At 35.6% G+C, this 7,610-nt stretch overlaps 1 long non-coding RNA gene across 5 annotated transcripts in view; it reads right to left on the bottom strand.

The window, feature by feature from the left end:
• LOC110394659 overlaps positions 222 to 7,610 on the bottom strand; it is a 75,688-nt gene continuing 68,299 nt past the window's right edge. The window contains exons 5-7 of one of the 5 annotated variants that reach the window (XR_002435783.1): positions 3,186 to 3,353; positions 2,642 to 2,723; positions 222 to 362 (exon numbers count right to left, since the gene is read on the bottom strand). This is a non-coding gene — a long non-coding RNA (uncharacterized LOC110394659). Of the gene's footprint in view, positions 363 to 2,245; positions 2,724 to 3,185; positions 3,354 to 7,610 lie in introns of those variants that run through there. The other 4 variants (XR_002435784.1, XR_002435781.1, XR_002435782.1 and 1 more) reach the window with 4 other exon arrangements.

Below are 7,610 nucleotides of genomic sequence, written 5' to 3'. Positions count from 1 at the left end.
AGCATGTGTTGTTGGATACTGGTGGGAAGGTTCAACCTCTACTGCTGTACCACCACCATCCACCTCTAACATCATGGGAGACATTACTTCTGAAGCAGCCCTTATAAAATATAAAATGTAGATAATGAATATAAGTAACAAAACTTAATTTTTAATATTTTTAATAAACGCAAAAAGAGCAACAAAAACAACTACTGGGATGTTTGACACTGTTTTTGTGAAACTAAAACATCAGTCTGGTGCGATGGCACTGATTGCAACCCTTAGCGAGGCCTCAAGGTGCTCATCAGATATATTTTGTGAAATCTTTCTCTTCTCCTGTGCTCCACTCTTGACAATATAGTTGTTCACAAATGCATGTACTGCCAAAAGCAATAACATGAATAAGGCATGGTTGTTAAGTGAGGGATATTTCTCTCTTAACAAGAAGAATGAAAATGGAGTTGCAAATATACAAAAAATACATATATTTTGCAACCTTGATGCTAATTCTCAAATTCGTTTATCAAAACAGAAAGTATGGCTGCCTGTTTTCTGCTGTTCAAAGGACAGTGTTTAGCCAGTGTATCAAAATGCATAAAATTATTTGCCAACACTTGCATCAGCATTGCACAGCTCTGCCCTCCTCATGCCCTGGAGAGCACTTACCTGTAACTGAAATTCCCTGGAGGAATCTTTCCTACCCATTGGAAAGCAAAATGTATAGCCCCCTACACAGGCACCAAATTTCCAGAACTGAGAGACACAGTCAGCCTTCATGGAAGTGAAAATTAGCGCTGTCTGGTTTTGAAACTGAGGTTCTTAAGTTTTAAAAAAGCCTCAAATCAGAAGTCTTTCTAATTTTAGGGCTAAGACAGAAGTTCATACTGTTATGCCGACCATACGTATTTGGTATGGATTTACACAACACTGGGAAGTCTATCTGAAAACATGCTAAGACCAGAATTATTCTTAAAAAGTATTAAATAATTTTAAAATGTAGGTCCATATACTCTGCCTTTTAACACATCTAAAACCTCATTTTCATGTTGACACCAGTAAGCAGACAAAAAGAGAAAAAGGAATATCCAGTTTCCTCTCCTTCATCCTCCCACTCATTTTATTTGCTGGCTTGCCTGATATATGGGTGATTTTTCAGCTGCTGTTACTGTGTTCTGACTGTAAGATTCTGTCAAGGGCTGCCATCCAACTCTCTCAAAGGTCATTCTGAGGCAGGGATTGGGAAGTATTAGTGAGCTTACAAGGAGGAAGAGATAATGACAAAATCCAGTGTTTTAAGCCCCCTGCCATATCCCTCCCACAAGATCCTCAGTGCTACAAGGGTGGGGTTTTTTGTTTGTTTTAATCAACACTGTCCTGTAAGTTTCACTAAAAATAAATCATATTTTGCCTACATCTCTTCATAGCCTGGTTCAGCCTTCTGGATTTCTCCTACCAGCGTAGATTAAAAATAAGCAAACATCAGTCTTTAAAATAATCTCTACACAAACCACCTGATTCACAAGCATCTCTTATCCTAAGAATGCAAAATCAGGTCAGTAGTGAATTACCATGTTTTGACTTATTAGCATTCCAAAACACCTAACATCCAGATGAGTATTAAATCTGCAGTTAAAAGCAAAATTACCGACTTGAAATCTTCAGAATGCCAAGTGGTATAAAAAAAACCACAGCAGCATTTGATAAGCCACTCCTGAGTCAACAAATGAATTATTTTGGAAAAAAATCGGGACATATGCAGTTAATTTGTAGTGCTTCCCAGCTATAATGTACTAGTTTTGTGAAGTCTGTATAGCTGTTATACTAGTGACATATTTAACTACTGCTTAGTTATACAAGATATTGAAGAGTTACAGTCAAAAAGAGTCTTCCGGGGGTATTTTAGAGAACAAACTGCTAGATCATTTTGGTAAAGATAATAATGATAGGTGGTAACACAGAGGGTAGAACTGGAGCCTCTGAAATTTCAGATGGGATTCTGTACTGTCAACTAAAAAAACACTCTAGTGTTTCAGGATGGATCATAGGGCTAGTCTGCTTTCCACAAGCAGTGAAGAAAACATCATGTTTTTAGAAAAGCAAATTGAAAGAGGTATGGGCCAAGTGATAGGTTAGACTGTGTGATCTTCTTTAAGCTTAGCTACTTCCTGCTTGACCTGAGAATGTGCTGGGTAGATATGTAATTCAAAGGAACCATTTATCCATATTCCATCAACACTACATCAATATAAGCAATATTTAATAACATCAGGCATCATTAAAAAAGGAAAGTGATTCATTTTAAAAACCATTTCAAGTTTCAGATTATATACATATATATCAAAATGCCTTAAACTGTGTTGCTATTGTATCACAAAATTAAGTGCATGTAAATGTTTTATTTATCAAAAACTCAAGACTTTTAACACTTCTGTTTTTCTTCTGCCATTTTAATGTTACATTTTCTGCACTTCTGTTTGATTTCTTTTAAGCAGTCATAAATCCCAAGAATCTTTTTTACTTTCAAGATGTTGAAATGTGCTTCTATCCGTAGTTATTTTGTAATGTGTCTGCATGAGAAGATCTCACGTCAGGTTATCATCCGTTACATGAAAAACAAAACTGATATCATTAAGGTTATAGATGTTTCTGGAAACCTTACTAGGCAGATCTTGGCATAGGCAAAGACTTCACAGGAAATTTTTCCTCATAATTCACTATCTCTCTCCTCTTCGTGGAGCTTCCTTTGAAAAAAAAATCAAAAGATCAGTAAGAGCTTTTATCTTGGTTAGAATTTTCAGTTTCTCCTTCAGTTGTAATGCTATTACATGCCAAGCACATTGAGGTATATTTGATCTGTGGTTTCAGTAGTGGTATTCAAATTAAGAGCTACACACAGTGTAAGAAAATATTTCCTGAATACTCAGCTACATATTTAATTATGTTTGTAACTTTTTTCCATAAATTAACTGATAGTGACTTTGCTAATATAAGTGTTTATAAAAGCAGTATTAATTTGTTTGAAAAGAAAAATATTTCCAGAAAGTGTTTCCCAAAACATTTAAAATTATTTTTTCAAAAAAATAATCAGCGTTTAACAGTATGTACTGCATCAGTCCACTACCTCATATTCTACTCATCCACAGCAGGCAATCTCTAAAGCTAGTTAATACAATACAAGCAGCAAATATCATCAGCTAACCTACCTCCTATATTAATTTAGTTATGTGAGTTATAAACTGCTCTTTAATAACACGCTGGATGTTACTTAATCTGCGGTCCCACACAAGATCCTCGGTGTTTCTGCCTACAGCATTTGGAGTCTCAGGTTCAAGTTTTTAAAATTTGGTCAAACCAAACTTCCACAGCCAACTCTGAAGGAAAGGAAGATGGAAAGCAGTGTGGCAAGGTCAACTGAAGGCATACAGAATACTTAGCAATACATTTAGCGCTGGCACTAGTTCAAGGGTATTTTTAACACAGTTTGAAAAATGCAGGAAAAAAAGGGAGAAAATAAGACTAAGCCAAAAAGACAAAGGAGAGCAGTAAGAACATACTCTGCTCTCATATTTTTAGGTGTCACTGAACACAGGCATTCACAACAGGAATAGCACTGAAGTGCTGAGGTTCCAAGAGATAGAAGTAGTGAAGACTGCTCACAAGTAACTCATAGAACGATTCTGACGCGCCTTAGTGAGTAGCAATAACAACTGCTCAGGCTCTCTCTCAGGTGTTAGTAGATTATTAAATGTGGAATAAAAAAATTCCAGATTAAAGATCTACCATCTTGCTCTGAATGAAAGCAAATGATTTAAACAATAATAATTTAGTTGATCTGCAGATTTTCATTGAAAATATCATTAATTTACTCCTACTAAATCCAATTTCTGCAAAGTTGCATACCTATCTGTAACATAGTCAACATGAAAGAAAACTTTACAACATACGATGCTATTAAGATATTTTCCATCAAAAAACTGTCACCTCCTAGCTACAAAGATAGCTTTTTTCTTTTTTTTTTTTAATAGGGTAAAGCAATAGATAATTGTACACAATAATAAAATTCAAAGTAACAAGATTAAGAAACATCTGTAACCTGAAGGAGCCTCTTTCAGGACTCTTGTTCTAAACCACAGTTCTACCAGATCTACATTACTATTCTGCCAATATTTACTCCAGTAAAGACTGAAAGCTTTTATACATGGCAACTGCCACCTCTGTTTTTTAGACTCAATGTGTAATACTGAGCTCTCTACTAAAATCAGCCTGGTCATACAGGCCCTTTTTTCAATAAATACAAAAGATACTAGCAGATACTCTCACAAGCATTCACTCAGCGGTTAGCCACTGCTACTCAGCAAGTCACACTCTTGGAGGAACAAACAACAGGGACTGTTCTATTAAGCTGATGGAACAGAATTATTTTCACTACAAGATGTTGCTTCCCTTTCTCTATATGGGCCTATATAGTTTAAAATGAATACAGAATGCATTTTTCCACTTCTTGCCCGTAGGTCAGCGACATGGACCTTCCCCCCCCGTCTCCCTACTCTTAATATCAGTCACCTTTTATGCAGCAGCTGGCTCTTTCATTTATTAACAATCCATTTAAAATTCTCAAGGCCATGTTAAAAGAAAAATAAATTCACACAAATATATTCTGGTAAGTTATTTAAATCTTAGATCAGAACAGTTGTATACAGATTATTTTAGGTTAAAAATATTTATATTGATATTTTAAATTAGTTGCTAAAAGGAAAAAGGAGCATTAGATTACCTGATTTTGGCTTCCAAAGACTTGCTATACAAGAAAATTTGCTCTTTGTTAGCTATAAAAATCTAGAGTTAATTGCTGCCCAACCAGACAGTCCATAAACACCGAGTCTTAAGTGTTTAACTCTCAAGTCCACGAGAAAATACAGAGTATGACTTTTTTTTTCCTACAGATTTACATCTATATTATTTACACACAGAGCAAAATATGTATTTTATAATATATCAAGTCTGGTGAGGAATTAATAGAAGATATAATGTTAAAGAAATATTAAAAATAAATTAATACTTAATACCTAATAATTAATATAATAATAATTGTCAAAATTGCGACTATACTCTCAAATGTATTTTCCCTTCCCCAGAAGGGCAACAAACATTACCATGTCATGAAATACTTTGTATGTACAAAATCAGAAAGATGTTAATGCCTAGTGCTTAATGCTCACAAAGTTCAAACTTGTCTTTACGGTGTATATCAAACTGTCTACAAATGATGTCAAAGAACAAGTAGTACTGAAATCACCTGAAATGTTCTAGGCAGCTGACGGCTGGGGTGGGAGAAATTTGCAACACTGATATAAATGTCAGATTCTGCTAAGTTTCCCATTCTTTTTGCATGTACTGGCACAATCACATGGGTAAGGTTCTGCAGGGCTAATTTTGTCCATATGCCCTGGTATGCACACAAGTAATGCACCTATGCATACACAAGTACCCACCTAAGCCCTCACACACTCTTCAGTAGTAAAGAAAAAGCTTAGACTTGAATGCATTTGGTTTAACTTCGTCATTTAACACTTGACCCACAGACTAGATTTTCAGATATTCAAAGAATTTTAAAAGGATAGCATCACTCCTCTATTTTATTTTTTTATAAAGAATCTGCAAATAAAACTGAACAATAAGCTGAGTTTTAAGAGTTTCTGATACTCCATTAATATTTCAAAGGACTTTAAAATGGCCTGACAAATACTAATTTACTAAAAGGGAATGTGTTTAAATTGATTTTAGTCAAAATAGAAAATGGATTTTCTTGTACATTCTAAGAAAGCTCCTCATGCTTTTAAGAGTGTATTATGTGATCTTGTGTAGGAAATAGCACCCAGCTTGAAAATACTGCACTCCAGTCTCATTTAACACTATGAAAATGATATTTGTTTTACATGTTTTTCTCCTTGGTATTAAGGTAATATCAAGTACTGTTTCAAAGTTAGCTAGACAATAGGGAAATACATAAATGAAAGAGAAAAGGACGGACCAAATACTGTAACTTTCCAATTTTTCTTCCAGAAAAGTTTTTGCTATTTGTCTAGATTTTTAGGATTCTTGACTACGTTGTTTCCAAGCTTCTCATATATATTAATAGATTTGTTCCCACCAACACTCTTTGGAACAGAAATATAAACTGCTGCATTACAGACAAAGAAGTCACTTCAAAAGAAGTGACGCACCCAACATGACACAAACGTACGTACTTCAGGCAATACTGAAAAATTGAACCTACATTCAAATATAAACAATTTATGAAGTCGGTTTCCCTTTCTGCTAAGGACAGAGATGACAGTAACTCAAATAACATTGAATAGTTTACATGTATTCAATCAATAATAACAAAGGAACAGCCCCAGGACATATCTAATTCACACCCAGTCAGCCACTCCCATCACCAGTAGAACCAAAACAAACTTCCCAAATGCACATCTATAATACCAGAGAAGTATTTATAAAATGACCACTTTTACACATTTTGCAGTATAACTTGGCCAAAAAAAAAAAAAGAAGGGCAACTAAGGGAAAAACAGCAAGAAAGATATTTCACTTTCATTTGAAATAGGAAATGAGTCTGATAGAAGGAAAATAGATGGAGAGGACAACAACAGCATCTGTGTAACCAATCAAATACAGATTTCTGCTCTTGCAAACTCAGGAAAGTTAGAAAAGATAAGCCCAAAGGATGATGTATCCTGAAACTACTCCTCATGTTATTCTTGGAGTTACTACAAAAAATACCTGAAAGAGAATGCAGACGTTGGTTACAAACAACACAGGTTCAAGCAGGAAAAGTCTTGTTTAACTTCATCTACTCTAATGACAATATTACCCACCTAGCAGACCAAGGGAAGCCAGCTGATATAATCTTTTTGGATTTGAGAGCTTTCTCACAATATCCTGGAAATATATCCAGGAGACAGCTAGACAGAAACAATGTGGTGGGTGAACAATTTGCTGACAGATCAGGCTCAAATTGTTACAGTAAGTGGAGTTACGTGGGGATTGCAGCCAGTCACTAGTGGGGTTCCACAGGGCTTCATTTTAGGAAAAGTTTCTTCACCAGAGAGTGGTCCGACCCTGGAACAGGCTCCCCAGGGCAGTGCTCACAGCCCCATGCTGCTGGGGTTCAAAGAAAGATTAGATAATGCTCTCAGACACAGGGTTTGAATGTTGGTGTTCCTATTTGGAGCCTGTGTGATCCTTGTGGACCCCTTCCAACTCAGTTTATTCTGTTATTTCTTCCTGTTGGTTAGCATGCTTAAAATGCCTTTCCTCCTGAACTTCAGTTCTAACAGGAAAAAAGCTGTTCAAAAATGAAAATATGCTTGTGTTATTGCTGCTGCAAACTGCAGTCATACTTGCTTTTGAGAAATATCCTTTTAACCTTGAAAAAGATTGATGTCTTTATGCAGTGATGTATGGGCATATCTGCTCAGTATTTATGAGCAATCACTTCACCTTGCAGGCTATAGCTACCAGTAGAGATATATTCAGTTGCAGGAACTAGTTAATCACTGCATAGTACGAGCATTGGCTCGATTTATAACTACAGTCTTAATAGTACAGTTGAGTCCAGTTTTATT

This window comes from Numida meleagris, chromosome 2, assembly GCF_002078875.1.
Source record: "Numida meleagris isolate 19003 breed g44 Domestic line chromosome 2, NumMel1.0, whole genome shotgun sequence".
Lineage (NCBI taxonomy): Eukaryota > Metazoa > Chordata > Aves > Galliformes > Numididae > Numida > Numida meleagris.
This window is presented reverse-complemented; position numbering and strand designations above follow the sequence as displayed.